The 24,692-nt window shown below is 38.7% G+C and overlaps 1 protein-coding gene across 1 annotated transcript in view; it reads right to left on the bottom strand.

Moving 5' to 3' along the window:
- Positions 1 to 24,692, bottom strand: part of TACR1 (tachykinin receptor 1) — a 165,603-nt gene that overhangs the window by 102,892 nt on the left and 38,019 nt on the right. The gene's annotated exons all lie outside the window — the stretch shown is intronic.

The raw sequence follows: 24,692 nt of genomic DNA, 5'->3' as shown, positions 1-24,692 counted from the left end.
ATAGACTATTTCCCCCCTCACTTCCCTGGATGCAAAACTCACTTTAAAAATGTTGAATAGTTGAAGCACAAGGGATTTTTAGGGCAATGAAATTATTCTGCAGGATACTATAGTGGTGGCTACATGTCATTATGTATTTGTCAAAACCCATAGAATATACAACAAGTCTGAACCCTAATGTCAACTATGGACTTTGGTTGATAATAATGTGTCCATGTTTGTTCATCAATTGAACCAAATATGCCACACTGATGAGGGATGTTAAGGGTAGGGGAGTATATATGTGTGGGTGGGGAAGGCTATGTGAGAACTCTGTAATTTCTGCTCAATTCTGCTGTAAACCTGAAACTACTCTAAAAAATAAAGTCTATTAAAAGTTTTGTCATTTATTTTATTTTTATTTCAGGGGATAATTAGGTTTATTTATTTACTTTATTGGAGGTACTAGGGATTGAGCCCAGGACCTTGTGCATGCTAAGTATGTGCTCTACCACTGAGATATACCTTTTCCCTGCAAAACTCACTTTTGACTGATTCCCATACAAGTTGGTGAGTCTAGTAAGAACTAGGGGTTTTGAGATCACAGGAGAGCCTCACTGAGTAACACATCATCTTGTTGATTCTCTTCTCCTCTTGGATTGCCTCAGACGTCCCAAGGCCCTCTCCCTTCAGAATGTGAAACACTGCAGTTCTTCCAGTTTGCAAATCCAAATCCACAAGGTCTCAGCAAAAACAAAGCCAACTCAAGATGGAACCCACCCCCCTTAGAAAACCGTTGGAGCTTCAAATGACAACTTCTTCCTGCTACATTAAACAGGGCTTGATGCCCCTCCAACAAGAAACCTTACTTAATAAAGGGTCATTGCACCACTTGTAAGTTTATCTGAGAGAAGAAAGCTCAAAGTTGCCACATGGGCAGAAGCTGTTGTGGATCCAGGGTACTGTGAAGGGTAGCATGGGACACAGAGGTCTGTCTGACACAACTTAAGCACATCCAGGTGTGTGGACAAGGTCATGGACCAAAAGGTCTGTATGACCCTCAGTAAACATCAACTTGTTCACATCACTCATGGTCTGGAGGACTGAAGGGAGCTAGGAAAGAACAAGGGAGGGATGGTGCCATGTTATACCTTTGTCTTCAATTTACAGATATTCATTGGTCCTCTATCAAGCACTCAATTAGACAGTAGAACTCCACAGATGAATGGTGTATGGGCCCTTCCCCCAAAGAACACTGATCTGTGCCAGAAATGTGTAACACCATCTCTTGTTAAAGTGACTCAATTCTTGAAGATTCTTGGATATCCTGAGAAGGTGGCTGGCTTGGTCTATCTCAATGGTCTGTTTTTCATACATCTGGGACTGTGGTCTACTTGCTAGACCAAACTCTCCGGTTTCCTGCAGCTCCACACCCCACTCTCTCTCCCCATCCCACTATGAGAGCCCAAGCCCAAGTGTCTAGCTGCTCTCTACTGTTCTCCTGGTATTTTCCAGGCCAAGGTCCAAGATATGACAGGAAGGAGAGAGAAAACATTTCTTACACTATACTTGACGCTTTCACATAAACTATTTCATTTTATTCTAATAACAACCCTGTGATAACCCATTTTCATCCCTCTTTTATGGATGAGAACACTGAGGTTCAGAGTAATGACTTGCCTAAGTAACACAGTCAGGGGAGGCTAGAGGAGGAGAGACTGGCTCAGCCCTAGAGTCCCCACCCTTGCTCCTATCTCCTGTCTGGCTCACCACTAAGTCCATTTAAGGTGCTGGCTCATGCTTTCTGGGTATTCAGTTTTTGTTTTTTTTTTTTAAATTCCTCATGGCAATCCTTGTGCCAAGCCTGAAGTTGCCAAACATTTAAGTCTCAGGAGAAGGCTGCTATACAATAGCCCCTCTGATCCCCCAGGCTTCCTTTCTCAAGAGGACAGAAGGTTCACAGTAAGTCTGGCAAGGAAGTCTGGCATATGCTGCCAAAGTAGAAACAATGGTTCCTGCCTCACTTATAAGTTCCTCAATTAAGTCTTTGACATTCAAGTGGAAGTGGGCAAAAGCAACGAATGGGATTGAAATGAAATGAACATGAAATGAAATGAACATGAATGAATGAAAAGACAGAAACACCTGGGAGACTGGAGGCTGGAACATGTAAGGGACAGGCAAATCACTTAATCACTTGTTCACGTAGCATGTTTCTAAGTGCCTGGAACTGTGTTCGGTGCTGGGGACTAAGACAGATAAGACATGGTGCTTGCTTAAAAGAAATCCATGGCTTATTAGAGACAGTAGAGCACATGAACCAGAGAAGAGGGCAAGTTAACCAGAGAGGAGGCTACACTAACCAAAAGGGAGGGCAGGTCAACCAGAAAGGAGGGCCTACCCAGAAAGGAGCCTTGTTAAACAGAGAATGTTAACTAGAGAACAGGTACCATTAATCCAGACTTGACAGGTCTTCAGAATCACCTCAGTTGTTTTATCAATTATATGGATTCCTGGACCCCATCTCTACCCTAATGAACTGGAATATTAACTGTATTTGTTAATAAGCTCCCTAGTTGGTCCCATCATGGCAGTTGAGAACAAAGCCTCATAGGCATATTATGGAGAGACCTGCACTGGATGCAGTGTGGATACCAAGGAAGGGCCTGCTGGTGCAGTTCTGGGCCTCACAGCGGAGGGGATACCTGGAAGTAAGCCTTCAGAATTGCAACAGAGCCAATAAGGTGCAAGGGTGCTGAGAAGGTGGTGGGAGGAGGGCTTCCAGGTGGAAGGCTCCACATGAGCAGAGACCCTGTGGAGGTTGGTTGGGCGGAAGCCTGGGGTGTGAGAGAAAAATAGGTTAGAGTCCAGACCAGAAGGTGAGCAAGATTCCAAGTGGCCTTGTTGATATCACCAAAGAGTTTGAATTTTACCTTCTTTGATATGGACCATCATTTAAAGATTTAAATCAGGGAGTAAAGTGATCAGCTTTCATTTCAGAAAGACTACTTTAAAACTTCTGGAACAAGATGGACATTTAAGTCTATACATTTAACTCTTCTCTTTTTCAAGTTTCCATGGAAATAGCCAAAGAAATATAAAAAAAAAAAATAGAACCATCAGGAAAGGACACCTTCCTTGAACTGGAAGTGTTGACACTTTTTGCACTCACACGACTGAGCATGACTGTGTGTAGTCACTGTCTGGAAGGAAATGCTCAGCATCGTGGTACTTCCTGATAGGGAAGTGCTACCATTATCCACACTGATGGGTTGTTATTATTTCTCTATTACAGATGAAGAGGCCACAGCACAGGGAAGGCTACGAGGTCCGTCAGGCCCACAGCTAGAAGAAGAGCTAATGTTTGGACCCAAGGAGTCTGGCTCTAGACACTGAGCACTTATGGCCTTATACTGCCTAATATATTGTAAAAAATGTGGTGCTGGTGGTCTTCACTAACTGATGGACCAATGCCCTGAGTTCTGTACAAATGAAGGAGTTAATCCCAGCAGTGAGTAGATGGGGTATATAAGGAGATCACTTTGACTTCCCAGCTCAGAAGGTCTTCAAACAGGGAGGCCATGGGCAGAGCACAGAGGGAGTGGTCTATTGCCAGTAATCATGGCAAGAGAGGAGGAGTGGCTCCCCATCTGCCCAGCAGTGGAACTCCCTGCGATGAGATTGCCTTTGGTTGTAATTACTTTCCTAGATTCCACAGTTGAGGGGAATTCTAACTTGGCACAAATATTCCTAACTTCAAGCAGCAGGCCCAGGACTCCATAGGGCCATGACTGGGACAGAAGGCATGGTTTTCATAAGGGTTCAGGAAATATAGAGGGAGTTTATGGATGGAACCCTTCCAGCCTTGAGAGGTGTGATAATTAAAATGTGGGCACATCTTATGGAGTTCCAAGATAACCGTGGACTTCACCATGGCCTGGAAGAAATCATTTAGCACATGTGCAGATGTTTCTAGCTGTAGCCTTTTCCCAGTCTTCCCAGCCAATGATGCTCCTACAAACTAAAGCTGCAGATCCACCTTTTCTCTTTTTCTTAAACTTAAGAATAGAATACACATCTGCATGGTCTCTGATGGAAGCCACTGTAATTCACAACCATGAACAGGACTTTCTCAGGAAAGTTGAACAAACAGAAAAATCACCAGATATATGAAATGATTTAGTGATTTGAAAGAAGGAAATACATATGAAAGATCAGAGCAAATGTTCTCTGAAGGAAGTTTATTCCAAAAAGTAAGATATGAAAAGAAACAAAATAAAATTGATTCATATTCTCTAAAAAACTTGGGATTTCAGCACCCACCCATCTAAAAGCAACAATCTGATGTCAGGAAATATTGCTCTTAAACATTTCAATTTCTAAATTAATTTAACTTTTAAAATTATACATTTATCTCATAAATTTGTAAATTCAAGTTGTAACTTTCAAATTTGCAAGTAGTAGTAATGAATAATAGATCAGATAGTGTAGAAAATCATATCAATGACTCAAAAGTTCAGTTTAAGAAATTTCCCCAAAATCCAGAAGCAAGCCAAAACAAATATAATACATAAAAAATAGTAAGAGATATGAAGGGATAGGTTTAGGAGATAAAATATAGTGTAATGGGAACTCTAGAAGAAGCAATAATTAATAAATTTAACATGTAGTCCCCTGAGCTAAATAAAAATTTAAGTTGAGCTAAATAAAAATTTAAGTTCTTAAATAGGCTCTTTCCAAAAATGAATTACTACAAAGGCAACTCAGTATTAGAAACTCTATTAACATCATCTATCAGATGATTAGAACAAAGGAGAAAACTATCATTTTATATATAAAGATATAATTAAAAGACATTTAATAAAAATGAACGTCATTTACTAATGTAAAATAGAAATAGAATGATATGCCACCAATAAAATAAAGTATATACATGTATTTAATTTAGTGGTGAAATGATATTGAGCTTTACAATGAACACTGAAGTAGCCTAATGACCACTATTGCCAGTGGTAATATTGCTTTAGGGGAGCTAGCCAATGCAACTAAGATGAGAAAAGGAGTAAGAGGAATAAAGAACATAAAATAAGAGAAAACTATCATTATTTGCAGATAGTAGTCTATCTGCAAAACCAAAAAGAATCAACTGAAAAACAGATAAAACTAATCTGAGATTTCAGAAGCTGGTTTCAAAACAAATGTGTAAAGACAATAGCTTTTTTACATACTAGCATAGCCATTTATAAAACATAATGGAAACCAAATCATATCACAGTAGTCATGAAACTATGTAATATTCAGAAATAAACACTTACTGAATTATGTGAAATCTATATGAAGGAAAGTACTAAATATTCCTTTACTGGAAAAAAAAAAAAAAAGGAAACTTCAATAAGTGAAGAAACATTATATCTTGCCAAGTGGGCATACCCAATACTGTAATGTTAGAACAATCTAGTGTGCAGAATTAGAAGCTTTTATTGCACATCTAGGTGGAGAGATGCAGAAATCAGATAGGATATATATATATATAATATATATATACATATATATATATATAATATACATATACATATATATATATGGCTTGAATTCACATAAGAGATTGGTAGCAGAGATTTGGGAGTTACCACTTTGAAGTTAATGGTTGCAGATTCCCTAGGAGAGTGTGAGGCTCAAAGAGGAAAGGGCCAAACAGGACCAACATTCATAATGTGCGTGGGGACAGAGGTGCCAGTAAATGAGGTTGAGAAGGTGTGTTTTAAGACAGAGGAGGAAAACCAGGAGGGAACAGCATCACAGAGACCAAAGAAGACTGCCTTTAAGAAGTAGGGAGTATTCCACGTGGTCATTTGTTACAGAAGCACTGGCAAGATAAAAATAGAAGAGTCCATGATATTTGGCTTCTAGGAGATTGCTGGTCACCATGGCAAGGGTAGTTTTAGCGGAACTGGAGAGTGCCAGGTTTGGGGTGAGGATCTTCGAATTTCTTGTGATGCTAATAACCATGAAGGAGACAGCACACATGGGACCCACCAGTTACTATGTGAAATCAACAAACCCTAGTGACTCGCGATTTCCTCATCTACAAAGTAGAGTAGCAGTTGCCAAAAAAGTGTGATAATGACTGTGAAATGTTTTATAAACCATAAGCCACTATATAAACAGATGGTGTTATTTTTAGTTCTGGCCCACTTCCAGGCAATATTTTAACATAAAATTTGTTAAAATGATGGCCCTGAGATAATGTCCCTAAAATATTTCCCCATCACTTCCTCTGTAGTACCAGTTTTTCATCCCCAGGCAGGTTCTGCAGGCTTGTTAATACAGAAACATGATCTGCTCTGTGTTTGTGTTTTTGACGCAAGGAAACTAAGCTGCCAGGGAAACCAACCAATCTGAAATGTTTTGCAATGTCCTGCATTGTCTCAGCCATCAGCTGGAGACCAGAATTTCAGTTTCAAGCAAAGTGAGGTGGCAGAGTGTTTTCTTGTGTGTAAGTAGACACTAGCCCTTAAATAAATATTGTGTTCCTTCCCAGAACTTAGCTGGAAGCCCCCTCGCTCAGCAAACATAACTGTGGGATGCTTGGCACATGACCCAAAACAGCTGACATTTCAATTGTCCTTGGCCTCTATTGTTGAGATCTCAAATGGTCACAGTACTGACATTTCTTTAAATCTTTAGTGGGAACATTTCGGTGACAAGGGTCTGGTGGTAATAACATAATGGGCTTAGCCCCACATTCATTCCTTCTTTCTTCCATCCCTACAAAGTATATTTGTTAAGCATCTATGAAATATCAGGCACTGCCAGGGGTAAGGTTCACAGAGATGGATGACACTGAGTTGCTTTTAAGAGCTTGGGGTTTAGTGAAAAAAAAAAGAAAGAAACATGATAGCATTGAATTACAATACAGTGAGAACTTTAATAAATGTGTGCTCGAAGGGCTATGGGAACCCTGAAAAATGAGCATCCAGGCTGTCAGTTCAGCCAAAAGGCCATGGGTTGAAATGTCAGAAGTCTTACTCTTAACTCTGAAAACATCAAGCTTAGCAGTTGGTACACACTAGGTGTTCAATTAATGCTTGATACACAATTGATGAATACCACTAAACATGACTTTAGATTGTAGCTCTCCTAATGACTCAAACTCTATTCCCACTGGGGTAAGTCATTTCTAAGGGGATAGTGACATGCTCCCTGGGACAGCAGACTACACACTCCATCACTCAGCTGATGGACCAATGACTATTAAATCCTAAAGAAAGATGCGGCTAAGACCTCTTGAAAGGGTTGTTTTAGGGAAAAGTTCAGCAGCAGAGAAGACTGGGAATGACACAATTGTCGCAATCACCTTGATTGAATCTAGTGAGACACCCTGGCATAGCATGGAAACAGAAGTTGACAGGAATCTTCTGATGTCATACATACCTCAGTGGGGCATTATGAAAGATTGCCAATAGGAAAGATTGTCCTGACACTGAAATGTGATAACACAACCAGGCAAGTTTCTCCCTTCTGAGGGTCACTGACCCTATCTGTCAAATACCAGGGTTGGCTGGCTGTGCTCTGAAGTCTCTTCCAGATCTAAAGACCTAGGATTCATTTTTAGAATCAGAACAAAAACTATTAAAACAAAACTTTTAATTCTTAAGAGTAAGTGTGTGCCACTGGGGGAGAAGCAATGGCAAGAATCCAGAAATTCACACAACACAGTCCCCATTCCCTTCCACGTGGTTGTTAACCCTTTGAATTTATCAGGGCAGAAGATCTGGGCAGGGAGCAAAACAGAGAAGACAGTTTTAACTTCTATGGGCAAGAATCTGTCTCCTTGCACTCAACGTTCTCTCTCCTACTTATGCTAATTATAGGTCATGGGCATCATATGAATACTCTAATCAGACTTATTCAACTTTTTACTGAATTGGCTGACTGTAAACAGTTTTATTCAGGGTGTTGTACACAGAAAATGCCTGGGGTGGTCCCTGCTACATAAGGACATTGTCAGCCTTGGTAAAGGACTATCCTGGCTGCAGGATTTCAGAAAAGGCTAAGCTTGCTGGTTAACTAAAGGACAGCAGTTAATCGAAGGTGGAGACTGGCTGTGCAGAACACGAGCTCCCTTGGGTGCCCCTCCTAGTGCCCAGAATGGTGGTTGACCCATAGGAAGTCTAAGCCTGGTCCTGCCTTCCTTCTGGGCTCCTGGTTTCCCCTTGGATTCCAACAATCAGTGTCACACTATTGCTGATGAGGTATGAATACCCTTTTCCTGAAACCCTCCAACAACACTGCCGAAGAGCCCACTGGGGAGGAGTTAGACCCTCCAGACTGAGCATGACACGAGGGAGGACTGTGTTGCTGAAGCTGCCTGCTCTGGGAGATTTCAGACTGAAAGATTGGCCCCAGGGGGAGAATCAACCTAACCAAAAACACTGGGGATTCAGGACCAAAGCCAGCACCAGCTGAGTGAAAAAAAAAAATCCAGCCTGTTAGCCACCCAGCCTTGGTCCTTCTCCAAAACAGGGTTTCCCATCTTTCCTTTCCTTTTCATCAACTGTGGCCAGAGGCCACTGCAGGGAAGCAAAACTTGCCACTCCAAAATATCTCTGTCATGCAGATTATTTTGATCTGAAAATATTCAAGCCCCAAAAGAATAAGTAAGAAACTCTGCCTTTCCCCCTAACTACCTAAAATCATGTAGACAGAGGACCTGTTCCAGGAAAGGGGCTCTCACCATAGATCACTATGCTATGAACTAAGTGTATGGACAGAGAGGAACCTAGCAAAGCCTGTTAAAATTCCTCTCTGTGTCCCATTACCTCTGTATGGCCCAGCAAACATCTGTTTATCAAACACTTGCTTTTCCATCTCCATGGCCTTCCATCCCTTTGATGCCCCAGACCACCTTCCTTCTCTCAACGTTCTCTTTTGTTTCTAGCTGAAGCTGGTATATAAGGTGAGGGTTTTGGCCATGTTGCAAGTTCCTCAATTCTCCTGGGTCTCTCCCACATACACATGTTATTAAACTTTTGTCAGTTTAGTTCTTAGACCAGACAGAACAGCCTTGAAGAGTAGCAGAAAGTTTCTTCCTCCCGAGTACTCCAAATTGTCTTCTGTTCTCTGGTCTTCTTGCTCCAGTTTCTCCCTGTCCATCCACCCTGCATCCCTTACTGACAGAGGAGTCCCCCAGGGCACTCTCCAAAGCATGGCTCGGCTCCTGTGGTGACCCCATCACCACTTCTGGCCCACCCTGTGCTGCTGGCTTCAGAGGCCACATCCAGTCCACTTCCCAGCTCAGTCACAGTGGCCTGAGGAAGCTCCCCTCTTCTCCAGAAGTCATATGCTTTCCCCCTTCCTTTGCTCCCAGAAATTCATACCAAGCATGGTCCTCCTGGTCTCCATACCAAAGGAAAGGCCCACTAAACACAACTTACTTTGTTTATTTTGGAAAACATCTTGTCTTCCATTTAAAACATAACCAAATCATCAGGAACTCTCCTTAAGACCTACTGTTGTCCATCCTGCCCTTGGCTCTCAGGGATGCTCTCTCCATTTTTTTTTTTTTTCAATATTGAAGTATAGTCAGTTACAATGTGTGAATTTCTGCTGTACAGCGTAATGTCCCAGTCATGCATATAGATGCGTATATTTGTTTTCATGTTCTTTTTCATTAAAGATAAAATTGAATTACAAGATAAAATAAAATTATTACAAGATATTGAATATAGTTCCTCATGCTGTACAGAAGAAACAGATTTCAGTTCCTAACAAATCTTAATTCTCCTCCGTGCTAAGATGTCTTTCATTGCCCTCTCTCCTGGTATGGCCTGACAAACCTCATCTGGCTTTAACTTCCTCTTCTACCTTCATTTCGTCTTTCTGTCTTTCCCTTCTTTTCCCTTCCCTCCCCCAATCTCCCTTTCTTTTTGCTTACACACCCTTCTTTCCCTTTTCTCTCTTCTCTCTGTCTCTGTCTAATGTTATTAGCTCCATTTATCTCCCATCCCCATCAACACAACATGCAGACTTGGCAGCCCAGGCAGAAGCTGCCAAGAAGTGACCTCTGTATTCCCTACTCCAGGATTTTGAAAGTAGCACCCGGGAATGGTGCCAGTTGGGAAGGCTGTGCTTAAGGGGAAGAAGGGAGGTCACACCAACCTGATTATTATTTTTCTGAATTTTAATTATATATATTTACATGTATGGCTGTATCAAGGGATCAAGCCTGAATAAACATCTTTTTCACCCCCCCAACAACAAAAAATGTCTAGCCCAGCTCATTTGTGGAAGGTTCTATTCCTTTCTTAGAGGTCACCATATCCTGTTCTTTTGGGTCACATAGCTCTGATACACATAGATAAGGTCAAGACCATCACCTTCCTGCCTTATCACGTTACGCTCCCTTATCATATCTCTTGTGAAGCCACATTTAAATTTTATCATAGTCACATGGCTGGAGAAAGAGCTTTGAAAAGAAGAGCAGTCACAAATTGTGTCAAAAGACACAGAAACCTTTAGAATAATAAAGACAGAGAAGAGATAAGACAATTACTGGAGACCTCCAAAAACAAATCAAGGTGATTTAAAACATATTCTATAATTCTAACTCAAGATCAGCAAATTATAGCCTATAAGCTAAATCTGGCCTGCTGCCTGTTTTTTTAAATGGCCTAAGGGCAAAGAACAGTTTTTACATTTTTAAATGCCTGATAAAAAATAAAAAGGAGAATATTTTGTAATGTGAAATTTCTATGGCATTCAAATCTGTGTCCATAAATTAAATTTTCCTGGAATACAGCCATACTTATTTATAGATTGTATATGACTGTATTCATGCTGCAATGGAAGAGTTGAGTAGTTGAGACAAGGTAGTTGCAACATTTATGGCCCATAAAGCCTAAAATACTTACTATCTGACTGTAATGAGTTAAATGGTGGCCCCCCCCAAAAAAGATATCCAGCCCTATGAATGTTACTTGATTTGGAAAAGGAGTCTTTGCAGATAAAATTAACAGTAGCCAAGACATGAAAACAACCTAAATGTCCATCAACAGATGACTGGATAAGAAATTGTGGTATATTTATACAATGGAATACTACTCAGCCATAAAAAAATGATAAAATAATGCCATTTGCAGCAACATGGATGGTCCTGGAGAATGCCATTCTAAGTGAAGTAAGCCAGAAAGGGAAAGACAAATACCTTATAATATCACTTACATGTGGAATCTAAAAAAAAAGACAAATGAACTTATTTACAAAAAAGAAACAGACTCACAGACATAGAAAACAAACTTATGGTTACCAGAGGGGAAAGGGGTGGAAGGGATAAACTGGCAGTTCGAGATTTGCAGATACTGACTAATATATATAAAATAGATAAACAAGTTTATACTATACAGCACAGGGAATTATATCCAATATCTTGTAGTAGCTTATGGTGAAAAAAGAATATGAAGATGAATATATGTATTCATTCTGCTGTACACCAGAAATTGATAAAACATTGTAAACTGACTATACCTCAATAAAAAAATACTAGAAAAAAATCAATTAGCTTGAAAAAATAATTAAGGGTCTTGAGATGAGATCATTCTATATTTATCAGGGTGGTCCTCAAATCCAATGACAAGTGTTCTTGTAAGAGACAGAAGAGGGGGTGACACACACAGACACAGAGGAGAAGGCCATGTAACAGTGGAAGCAGAAATTAAAATTACATAGTCATAAACCAAGAAACTCTTGGAACCGCCAGAAGCTGGAAGAGGCGAGTAAGGATTTTCTCCTAGAATCTTTGGAGGAAATACAGATCTGCTAATGCTTTGACTTTGCCCTTCTGATTCCCAGAACTGTGAGAAAATAATATTCTGTTGTCTTAAGCCACACAGTTTGTGGTAAATAGTTAAAAACTAGGAAACTAATACATTGACCTTTTCCAGAAAGTTTGCCAACCTCTGTTCTAATTTGTATTTTTATATTGTATTTTGTTATGTTCATTCATGTTTAGTTTGAGGAGGTAAAGAGATAACGCACTCATAAGCACACATTGCATTTCTATTAAGTTGAATAAGAAAATGAGAAAGCCTTTGTGAGTCCACAGGGTGAAGCTGACACCTCCCTCTCTCGTGGTGGGGGTCGGGGTGGGGGGCTGGTTGCTCCATCCATCTCTCAAGGGACTCATCTCTCCAGTGCATCCCAGCCACTGCCCTGGATCAATGGCAACTAGAAAAAGAAGCTGGAAGGGATTGGCACCTCAGCTGTTATTCGTTTGTGGTGGTGGTAGAATGGTGGTTGGGGAAATATTGGGAAGGAAAGCAAAGGAGGAAAGGATGCTAACTTGGAACTGGTAACTGAGACATAGAGGAAGGCTAGACCCCACTCCACCAAGTCTGAACAAGTCACCTTTCCTTCCTTTCCCTTTGTACCACCTGCTCACTGTACTTCCCTCATCCATCCATGGAAGCAAGGGTCACATGGCTACTTAATTAGGCACCCACATTTCTCCTTCTCACTCTCCCAAATGAAAGGACTCAGGTGAGGAAAGTACCTACTAAGACAAGAATTTGACTTTAGTGGGATCAGAGAAGGAACTGGTGAGAGCCAGAAAAGGAGGGCTACACTCACCTGGTTCCCCACCTGTTCATGTCCAACACTGCCTTAGAAGGGCAGATAAGTAGCCCAGGCAGCTCCCAAACTGCCCTGGGCCAGGATCATGCCAAGTGGCATCAATGGGAAGCCCCACCCCACCCTAGGGCACAGGCACAGGGATGCACTGCCCTCACACTGAAGCGAAACTGTCCCTCCAAAAAAAAAAAAAAAAAAGGAAAATTTATGAATATATTAATTTTATACAGGAAAAGGTTGATAATTTAAGAGGTGAACAATTTAAATATTTCATTTTGTTCTCTCAGTTCTGGTTACTGACTGTCATCAGGAAGATGTGGGAATTATTGAGAGAGAATTATTGAGAGCGAATTCACAACAGGGAAGCAATTTCTGGTGTTTCTACCTAGAGACAGGAAGTAAGAGCATTCTGAGTCCAAGTTCCCATGGAAATGAGCTTTTAGTTCAGAGCTGGTTTCTCAACCATGAGCATAAGTACATATCGATTTATACAATTCTCATTATAACCTCATGAGTTATGTCTAAATCTAAAACGGAGGCCTAGCTATGTTGAGCATTTATCTAAGATCACAGAGATAGTTGAAGACAAAGAAAATAGCAGGTTCTAACTAGGACTCAGGTTGGTTCCCCAACACTTCTCACTACTTTGGGATCTAATCCACTTTTTTTATTTTTTCATGTTGTTGAGTCTTCTTTTTAAATTTTCTATTGAAGTATAGTCAGTTACAGTGTGTCAACCTCTGGTGTATAACATAATGTTCCAGTCATACATATAACATACATATATTTGTTTTCATATTCTTTTTCATTAACGGTTATTATAAGATATTGAATATAGCTCCCTGTGCTATACAGAAGAAATTTGTATTTTATCTATTTTTCTATTTAGTAGTTAATATTTGCAAATCTTGTACTCCCAAATTTATCCCTTCCTACCAGCTTTCCCCCTGGTAACTATAAGATTGTTTATTATGTCTGCAAGTCTGTTTTTGTTTTATAGATTAGTTCATTAGTGTCTTTTTTCTTTTTTTGATTCCACATATGAGTGACATGATACACTTTGTCTTACTTCACTTAGAATGACAATCTCCAGGCCCATCCATGTTGCTGCAAATGGCATTATTATAATCCTTTTTTTTTTTAATGGCTGAGTAATCTTCCATTGTATAAATATACCACAACTTTTTAATCCAGTCATCTGTTGATGGACATTAAGGATGTTTCATATCTTGGCTATTGTAAATAGTGCTGCTATGAACATTGGTGTGCATGTATCTTTTTAAATTAGAGTTCTCTCTGGATATATACCCAGGAGTGGGACTGCTGGGTCATATGGTAAATCTATTTTTAGTTTTTTGAGGAATCTCCATACTGTTTTCCACAGTGGCTGCACCAAACTGCTTTCCTACCAACAGTGTAGGAGGGTTCCTTTTTCTCCACACTCTCTCCAGCATTTATCATTTGTGGACTTTTGAATGATGGCGATTCTGACTGGTGTGAGGTGATACCTAACTGTAGTTTTGATTTGCATTTCTCTGATAATTAGCGATATTGAGCATTTTTTCATTTGCCTATTGGCCATTTGTATGCCTTCACTGGAGAATTGCTTGTTTAGGTCCTCTGTCAATTTTTGTATTGGGTTGTTTCTTTTTTTGTCATTAATCTTTATGATCTGTTTATATATCCTGGAAATTAAACCTTTGTCAGTCGCATCATTTGCAAATATTTTCTCCCATTCCATAGATTGTCATTTTTTTTTTCTTTTTTGCTTATAGTTTCTTTTGCTGGGTAAAAGCTTGTAAGTTTAATTACGTCCAATTTGTTAATTTTTGCTTTTACTTCTATTGCCTGGATAGACTACTCTAGGAGTACATTGCTAAGATTTATGTCAGAGAAGAGTTTTATCATGTCTTGTCTTATATTTAAGACTTCAAGCCTTTTTGAGTTTGTATATGGTGTGAGGGAGTGTTCTAACTTCATTGATTTACACGCGGCTGTCCAGCTTTCCCAACACCACTTGCTGAAGAGACTTTTCTCCATTCTCCATTCTTGCTCCCTTTGTTGAAGATTAATTGACAGTAGGTCTGTGGGTTTATTTCTGGGCTCTCTATTCTGTTTCATTGACCCATATGTCTGTTTTTGTGCTAGTACCATGCTGTTTTGATTACTGTAGCTCTGTAGTATTGTCTGAAGTCTGGGAGGGTTATTCCTCCAGCTTCATTCTTTTTTCTTCAGTGTTGTTAATTCACTTTAGGTTAATGTCTTTGAGATCTTCAGGTGGGTAAAGGCCTAGGCATTTATGGGGAAAGCATTATTCCAGATAACTACTGAGTCAGTATAATTTTGATTAGACAAAGTAGACATGGAGAGATTTCCAAGTTTTCCTAACTCTCTTTTACTCTCTGCCCTTTTCCTGGGTAGAGTATGCATACTGTGTATTCCCAGGGTCTGACTTAACAAAAGGGACTACTGTAAGAAGTAGCAAAAGGACAGCTATTTTTAAAGATAAAATAAAAACTTAATTAGATCAACAGAAAAAGAAAAAAAAAAAAAAAGGAAATAGTTCTAAGAGGGAGTCTCTAACCCAGGCATCAAGCAAAGCTCTAAACTTAGAACCTCTTAGTTTTTAACAGCAGGGATAAAAGCTGTTTGTGTCAGCTTTGGGTGATTGTCACATATTTTCATCTATTAATTTTTGTTGAAATGCCTGTTGAGCAACACAGGAAGACAGCTGACTGCAACATAATTTAATTTGACAGCTGAGTCCTGAAGCTGAGTATTCCTCAAATTAGCATGCCAGAGGATAGCAGAACTGAAAAGAGGAACTTGTGGTCTGTGAGATGCTCAATATGTGGCAATTAAGTGAGAGTTGAGCCTCTGCTCTGAATTCAGATGGTCCCATGTCCCACTCCTGGTTTTGCATCTGACCAGCTTTGTCAATTCTGGCAAGTTATGTCAATCTCAGAGCATCAGTTTCTTCATTTGTAAAATAGAGATAGTAACTGCACCTCTAAGGGTGTTGTGCTAAGTGCTTCAGACATATTATCTCATTCTGCTCTTAAAATAACCATCAGCTGATAAAACAACTTTTTATTGGTACTTTTTTATTTTTTTGGCTATATCAAGCAGCTAATTTGGTAGGAAAAGCCAAGGAACAGGAGACCTGATTTCCAGTCCAGCTTAGATATTAACTAATTCTAGACCTGTAAGGATTCAGATAGCAGGCCCCTAATAATATGCCTTCCTTAGTTACATCATTTAAAATATTAAATACTTAGGCCAGCTGAAGCACAAATCAAAGTAAAGAATTCAGATGGGGAAGGTGTGTTATAAAAGATCCACTGGTAAGTATTGAACCCAGTTAAATCTAAATAATTGTTTGTTGCATTATTTTTTAATTTAAAAATTTTTATTTAAAAATTCAACTCTAAGAAAGTCTTCCCTCAGTGACATGCCAGGAAAGAAAAAAATTTCTATTAGCCAAAGTTCTGAAGACCCTTGGAAACAGGAAAAAGGAAAAAGGTGATAGGACGTTCTATAAAGCTATGTCTACCACAAATCCTTCCCTTGAAAACATGGGGTGTTCCTATGGGAGAAAGAGAAGCCAGCATAGATCTAAATTCTAGAATAACTGGAGCCATTTTGCTACATCTTTCCTGTTTTCTTGCACCAATTCTGGGACTATTATTACCCACAATGCTATGTGACTAGGAGTGCTTATATCTAAGAGAGTCAGGTTGGCAGCTGGAAGGAGTTGAGCCTGATAGAGTTGTGGGACATCCTGGGAGTTCTGTTGAACACTGGAGGAACAGTCTACTGAGAAATTACTGTGTAGCAAACAATCCTATCATTCACTGGGTCAGGTAAGTAAAGAACTAGAAAGAATGTCTGACTACATAGAAACCATTTTCATGATAAAAAAGATAAACAGGCAGTAGGACTAGGTGTCTCCTCCTGGCAATATATTCACACCAAATGAAAGATTTAAAACAGTATTAAAAAAAAAAGGCTAGAAAGAATTAATATCTAACAAGACTTGATCTGAAGATCAAAAATGTGAATCTTAGTCGGGGGAGGGTATAGCTCAAGTGGTAGAGCACGTGCTTAGCATGCACAAAGTCCTGGGTTCAATCCCCAGTACTGCCTCAAACAAAAATAACATAAGTAAACCTAACTACCTCCCCATGCACCCCAAAATAAAAATAAATAAATAAATATAAGAAATGAGAATCTTATCAGCAATTATGTGGACAGTGAGGTAAACCAAGTTTAAAAAATACGGCATTTGCAGTAAAACTTAGCCTGAGAAGATCTTTCCACATTAAAGGATAAGTAAATAGAAAAAATAATAACTTAGAGCCAATGAATTTTGAGTGTATATTATAAAAGGAGGAGAAAATGCTCAAAGAGCAGCAGAAGGTAGTTTTGAAAGAAAAAAGACTTACTATAGTTTCCAGAAGTAAATTTTATAGCACAGTTGCTTTGGAACAGTTTAAAAACTCTTCAGTATAACATCAACTCTGTGAAACAGAAAAAAGATGAAATCAAAGGAATACAAGCTGAAATTAAAAAAAAAAAAAATTTAGCCCCCTAAAAAAGGAGGGGGCATGAATGCTATTGTTGACTGAGTTGATTGAGATGAGAAACAGTTTTGAAGGAGTTAAAAGTGTGGTAACAGAAGTAAATCCAGCATTAGAGTCAATAAATTGCAGAAAAGCAAATTAGAAATGAATGAACCAGCTTTAGAATTTGTTCCAGAATGAAAAGGAAAAGGACAAACAAAATAAAAATAATGAGGAAATTAGAGTTCTTGAACAGGAGAATTAAATAATCTGAACAGAAGGTATGACTTTAGGCATAGAAGAAAAATGTTCCTGAATTGAATAAACATCTAGGGTTGCTTACAATAAGCAAAAATCAATGTATGTGAGAGAGGACTATGTGGTTAGAGATATTATTATATATATGTATATTTTTTTTCTTATTTCAAGAGTTAAGAAAGAATTCTACCAGCCATACAAGAAGATACACATTTGGCCTACAGAAAAACAATTAGGCTAGTCTCATAAGTCTTTTCCTATTATAATTCCAGAAATTAAAGGAGCCATATTTATAAAATTATGGAAGGAGAAACCTTATTGTCTGGAATTGTCTGCCTAAGTTATTAGTAATGTGTTAAGGCAACAGAAAGACTGTCTCAGGAACATAAGAGCTCAGAAAATATATCAACCACAACTTCCTTGAAAATAACCCCAGCATCAGCAACACCACTCAAAGACATTGTCCAATTGGAGAGAAACAGCTCAGAGCAGCCCAAGAAGAGAGTTGCTGACTAAAAAGATGATGGCTAACACTGCAATAGTTTAAATAAATTTAAGACTTAATAATTGTTTAATATTATTATAAAGCTCAATATAAGTGTTGCATAAAAGTTAAGGCTTAATAATATTACTATAGTCTTTAATACAAATGTTAAAAATAGCTCCTAAAGGAGAAGAGACACAGCATGAAAACATGAGTTAAAGCCCCATATGTAGCTTTCTGTGACTGTGAGGCTTGGGGACATCCCAGCCAGGCTGAGGATTTTAGATCTCACTGTCCTCCCAGCTCTTTGATCCCTCTACCAAGCCTCTCAAATAATGGTTTTACCTCAGAAGAAAATATATATACTTTTTAAAACTGGGAGAGTGAGAGAAAGGAAAGCAAAATTAAAAATGCATGCTAAAATATTAATCTTTCGTAGAGGTAGCCAGCAAACACAGTTTTATTCTTGGCATTGACAGTGATAAGAAGAATAGTTTCAAATTTTTGAAAACATAGAAGTAGCCACTAGAAAATCAACAACAGAGTACAGGACTTTCAGATCACTAGAGGAAACAAAGTCAAAGGAAACATAGTCCATATAGTGAAAAGGGTATTAAAAAGAAAACAGCAAAGAGACAACACTAACACCAATAAGTAATGTAAAGCAGAAGCAAATCAGGCATATTCATTATGAAAAGAATATTAATGGATAAAAAGACTAAAAGAAAATATCAGCCACATATAAACAGCTATATAGACTTCCTAAAAAAAATATTTCCTAGGAAAAGTTGCAAATAAAAATATGGACATTCTGTGTACAAATCAGCTGTGGAATTGAGCCATATCTTCTCATCAGCTGCAGTGGAAAACCTGGGCAGTATTGGCTCAAGGGTGAATCAGGAAATCACTAATCCAGAGTGATTATTGGATGAATTTGTCAAAACTGAATTAGAGTAGCCTGACCAAGACCCCCAAATGTATAGATTATTATTTTTTTAAAAGGAAGATTTTGGAAATCTTCCCATTCTATTACTCAGAAGGTACTAGAAATCTTTTGTATAATAAACCAAAGAGGGTTCTGAAAGTGCCTTTTAGAATAAAATGTTATTCCTTTGTGCCACATATAAATTCAGAAGACAGCCATGCAATAAAAAGTTTACAAAATCAAATTTATGAAGGCCAAGGCATCCCAAAGTATTGCATGTTTTCAAGACCCAACCTAAATATTTCTCTAAGAAAAATGCCAGATTAAAAAAAAAAAATGTGGTAGAAGCATACAGTGTAACATACTTTAATTCAAGTTGGTGGCCAACAGTTCTGGATCTCCAAATAACACCAGATGAAAGCCAGTGCCTGCTAAGAAGGTCTACAATATTCAGTTAACTTATTTTAGAAAAGAAAATCTTGGGGCCAGAACAATAAAATATGCCAGTGGAAACTGAGAATCTTCAGCTAGAAGTAAAGAAATATATCAAAGGAAACAGGTTTATTTGAGTTCTGTTTTACCTAAGACATATTTGATCATATTTCATGACTTTCTTGATAGGGGATACAGTTTCCTGTAATTTCAGGTCAATAAAATTATATGTTTAGCATTTTTTTGTGAACTATTTATGTCTGGGTGACACTCAAGAAACTGACCTTTTTATTTAAGATCTTTTTGTGCATTAATTTTATATTATTATTATTTCTTTAAAAAAGATCTATTGGGGTCTAGGGTAGACAGCCCCAAAATGTGCCTCAGTTGGCATATTGATTATTTTGAATTAAAATTACTGAAGAAATGGCCAGTGCAAGAGGGATACTCTGACCCTCCTTTCTGTCTCCCTCAAAGCAGGAAATTAACCCCTCACGTGAAAAGTGTACTTGCTGTATCAGGAGGTGGATCACCTTTATTGCCAAATATGGGAATCTGAGCTGAGAAGCATATACAAACAAACCTTGTTACTTCTTTAATTTACTACCCCAAGCCCGAACTCTGTTTAGGTTTAGGGTCACTAATTGGGCACTCAAAACCTACTTTTTTTTTGGTCCTGTCATTTTCTCACAAATTTATGGTTTCATCTAAAATATATAAAAGCTGCCTGCTCTCACCTTCTTAGGTCCCATTTCTATGAGACCTTTATATGCATGAATTAGATTTGTTTCTTTTTCTCCTGTTAATCTGTCTTATGTCAATTTTATTATTAGTCCAGCTAATAAATCTCAAGAAGGGCTGTGGGGGAAATTTCCCCTCCCCAACAGATGGATGACTCAGAGAAAGGTTGTTGTTTCAAGGTTGTTAAAATCCATACTGGAATTCCTTTCACAATCTGCTATACTGAGTATGAAGCATTATGGATTTATCACTTGTGGGAGGGACTGCTGGTGCTCTCCCATATCCAGTTCTTTCCTCTGTCCTGGCCCCGTGAGAGGTGATAATTCCCAGCCTCATTACAGCTGGGCAAGGTTGTGTTACTGTCTAACCAACAAACTGTGAGTGGGAGGGATGGGTATCACTTTTGGGTTAAGACAGTTAAGAGCTGATATGCCAGCTCCACACTCCCTCTTACTCATGGCAATCTTGGAAGTCATTGTTGACATGAAAGTGTCACAAGATGGAGGGAGATTTGATTCCTGGATCACCAGATGAGGAGAGCCCCAGCTGACTCACATCAGAGTGTGGCCGAGCCAGCAATAAACCATTGTGCTGAATTACTGAGAATTCAAAGTTTATCTGTTAAAGCTGCGACTGGTTACTCACATAGGCTTTTTTATGTTTCCCTTGGGCTCAAGTTCTTAGGAACTATAAATATTTGCCTTGAATAAAAATGTGAATCAGCTCTTAGCAGTTTAAGTGTACAAAGTCTAAAGTAAAGGCAAATATATAAGCTTTAATAATCCATTGGGTGTTTCATATACATACGTTCTATTAAATGCAATTTTACACTGATAGCTTGGTAAGGCAAAGACAAGCATCGCCAGGGTTTTTGTTTATTTGTTTGTTTTTAATCTTTAGTAGATTTTAAAAAAAGGTGGGAAAAAAGTTGAGATTGGAACACTCAACTTCCCGATCACTCAGGAAGTTAGTGCAAAGGTATGTTAAAAATATGACATTCAATTTTGTTTTCATTAGAAGCATTTTGTGATACATTTTGAAGAAGATAGTCTACTCAATATTAAGGGAGGGGAGACAGAGAGAGATTCTTATCCTAATATTGCCTTATTATTCTTCATGACTTTATATTCTGTGCAATGAAATTTAAAATGATCCATTTAAATTTCTCCATGTAGGTTAGCTGGTTTGTATTTTGTACAAAATTACTGTTCTTCTATTTCCTTGGAGTGTTTCATGAAGTGGTGTACACACTGTCACCCTCATCTTGAAATAAACACTCATGCCCTAAAAAATAAGCAAATGGATGTTCAAAGACAAACTGGGCAAATACAAACTAAACAAGCAAGAGTGACCATATATACATTGTATGAAGTAAAAATAATAGAAAAGCAATTATGACAAAATGAATTATTTTGTAAGAATTAAAAACATTATCTAAAAAGATTTAACAATCATGAAAATTGAATGCAGCAAATGAAATAGATGATTTTCTGGGAAAATACAAATTGTCAAAATCAACTGAAGCATAAACGCAATCTAAAAGGAACAGTAATTTTGGGGGAAAGAACAGTTTAAAAATTGTGTGTTGAAAGGCTGTGGGCCCAGGCAGTTTAATAGGTAAACTTTACAAAAAAAAAAAAAAATCATATGATTCCTATGATATATAAACTAATCCAGCACAAAGAAAAAGAGCTACAGCCTTCAAATTCATTTTATGAAGCACAATCTTGATGAGTCATCAGTCTGCCGTCATCAGTCTTTTCTCAACTCAAAAAAAGCAAAGTAAAATATTTGAATACAATTCATGAGTTCAGTCACAAAAAACACCTCATAGTCTAAGCAGAACTATCCATGATTATAGTTAATCTGCTCATAGGATGCAAGGGGGCCCTTTCTGTTTGGCTCCTGGCCCACCATACCCATTCCTACTGGTCCAGCTCACGCCTTGGCCTGGCTTTTACAGAGGCTCTTGATAAAGCTCATGCTCCATCAACACTTTGTGAAACTAATTAGTCACAGGATGCTGTGGGTCAAGCCAAAGCCTGAAGTTCAATGCGTGACAACCTGACCCTGACCTATTACTATTCTACTTAGGGATTTCATAACTCTTCCTGTTGGGGTAGGTGTGTTGAGTTGGAGAGAGGATGCACTGGACCTTGCACTAGCAGGAACATTTGCACTAGCAGGAACATTGGACGTGTTGGATGAGCAGCAACGGTAGTCTTACCACCCTCCCAGAGGGACTTATCAGAAACTAGACTAGGGTTCTTACTAGACTCTCATAAGGAAAACCACTAAGATTAAATGTCTCAGCATAAATTGGTCACAACTCCAACTACTGGCCCTTTTTTTTTAGTACAAAAGTCATGAAAGAGGAAGGAGGATTGATCTGCTCACTACTCATGCTTTATGGATAGTCAAGGAATGGTTCTTTCTTGAAGCTGGTGTCCCACCTTTCATTTCATTCTCCAGGTCAGAACATTAGGTCCTTGAATTGTCCGTGAGGAGCTTTTGATGTCTCTGCCCCTAGGGAGTGAGTTTTCATGACTCAGTGGCTAGACCAACTCTGCTGCTCACCATGGAAACTCCTTCAGCTCCAGGTCTCTGTCTTCCACTTCTGATACCACAAATGACCAACAGTGGAGGCAGAAAAGACAGCCCACTTTCTGCCAGGACTTTCTCCCCAGCTCATGCTACCCTGTCCCTCCATTAAACAGTAAAATCTCCTGTCAAGCTTATACCTTTCAGAATGACTTTTTAACAGGAAGAAAAACTCCATACTTTAGTGAGTCAATTCAAATAATTACCATCTATTAAGGAGTACACACATATCCCTTTCATCCTTATCACTTCATTAAAAAGTCACACAAATGAACCTTCTCTTAAGGGATACTTTTTCCATCACTGAAACTAGAAAAGAATGAGACTCTGAGACAATCCAAAACACTTAATCATATAGGCACACTGTTATATTAAAATAAGAATGATTTAATATTAGGACATTATTAATAATAGAATATCATGTCATTTAGGTTATAGGAAAAAACAAACAAATAAACATGTAGCCATTTGGATAAAGACCAGAAATGGATTCAATAAAATTCAACATCCATTCTTGATATGATCTTAGAAACTAAGGCAGATCCTTCCTTTACAATGATAAAAAGCATCACATCAACACACCGTGTACAGAATGATGAAATTATAAAAGCATTTCCATTATGTTAGGATGCTGTTTTGTGCTGGTATCAGCCTATTGATAGTACTCCTATCACCTATAAATGCCTGCGGGCACTCACCTGGGCCCTGGAGGCCTTCCCATAGACATCTCTGCTTTCCAAACCAGTATCATGACTGTACTGACTCTTGTGGTTCTTACTAGATTGAAAGATGCCCTGCAGCAATAACCATTAGGAAACTTGAAAGAAAAAAATGATGACTCACAGGCCCTAGAGTGTACAAGGCATGTCAGAGAGTATATAGCAAGGCCAGAGAGAGCGAGAGAGAAACACAGAGAGTGCCTGTGGTTCTGCTTTTATTGGAGTCAAGGTGGGGGACTAGGGTTTCAAGGGCTCACTCTTTATTGGTGAATTTAAAACATAAGAGTGGGGATTTAAAATGCAAGAAGAGAGGGAAAGAAATGAAAACAAAAACAAACAAAAAGCAGCCCAAATGGCTAGTTATCTAAATTAGCTAGAATCTTTAGAACAAAGGAGCTTCATGGTGGGGGGCGGGGACACATCCTGGCTCTTTATCTAGCTTTCTGACTGGCAATGCTCTTATCCTAGATCACCTCCATTGAAGTAGATGCCTCTTTGAAGTGGGTATCTTGGGAATAGAGGCTTAAGTCAGGCACTGGCAATACAAAAATGAAAACCTACTGTCAAGCTGTTACAGTTCAGATATCTGTTTTTAGTACCATGATTTAATATTATAGATGCTTTAAGAAATTCAATACAGTAACAAGATTATCTAACTTGAAAAGTCAAGAGGATTATAATGGACACTTACTTGGTTACTGGTCAAGAAATCACCACGCTCACTCCTACATACACTGTTATCGGCCTTTGACTTCTGGGTCATCAGTGACTTTTCCAGAGGTGGAAACTAATCAATCTGCCAAGCGTCTTCCCAAGGCATTTTGGAAGAAAGACAGCAAGAGTGAATGGAGTGAGTGGGCCAGAGGTTGTGGGTGGCTGGGACTGCAAAATATAAAATTGGAATGCTATCAAGGTTACCTCCTCTTTGATTTGGTTCAAATTATCTGAAGTAGGCTATTTGTGGAGAGAGAAAATAAAGGGTAGAACAGAGTCAAGAAATAGGAAAGCCCTGTTCTTTCATTCTAAGACACAGCTGTGGCCCTGCCTTTGGTTTATATGAGGTGCCTTAGCATTCTTATACAAAATGCGCCTTTTGCTTGTGGTAGTTTGAGCTGAGCTAATGCAGGAAGGTAATTAGTGTGGACAAAAGAAAAAAAAAAAAAGAAATGTTGCCTGCCATTTTAGTAAGCAATGAATGTTGCCCACTATCAAGCCTTCGTCCACAGCAGTGATGTCCTGAGGGGAATTCAAGATGGAGAAAAATAGCATACTGGCTCTAAATAGTTAAGATGCATACCAAAGAAATAATTTCAATGCACCCAGGCTTGCATTTTCCCAATATAGAAAGGCACTAATATCGTTAA

The sequence above is a fragment of the Camelus dromedarius genome, chromosome 15 (genome assembly GCF_036321535.1).
Source record: "Camelus dromedarius isolate mCamDro1 chromosome 15, mCamDro1.pat, whole genome shotgun sequence".
NCBI classification, from domain to species: domain Eukaryota; kingdom Metazoa; phylum Chordata; class Mammalia; order Artiodactyla; family Camelidae; genus Camelus; species Camelus dromedarius.
This window is presented reverse-complemented; position numbering and strand designations above follow the sequence as displayed.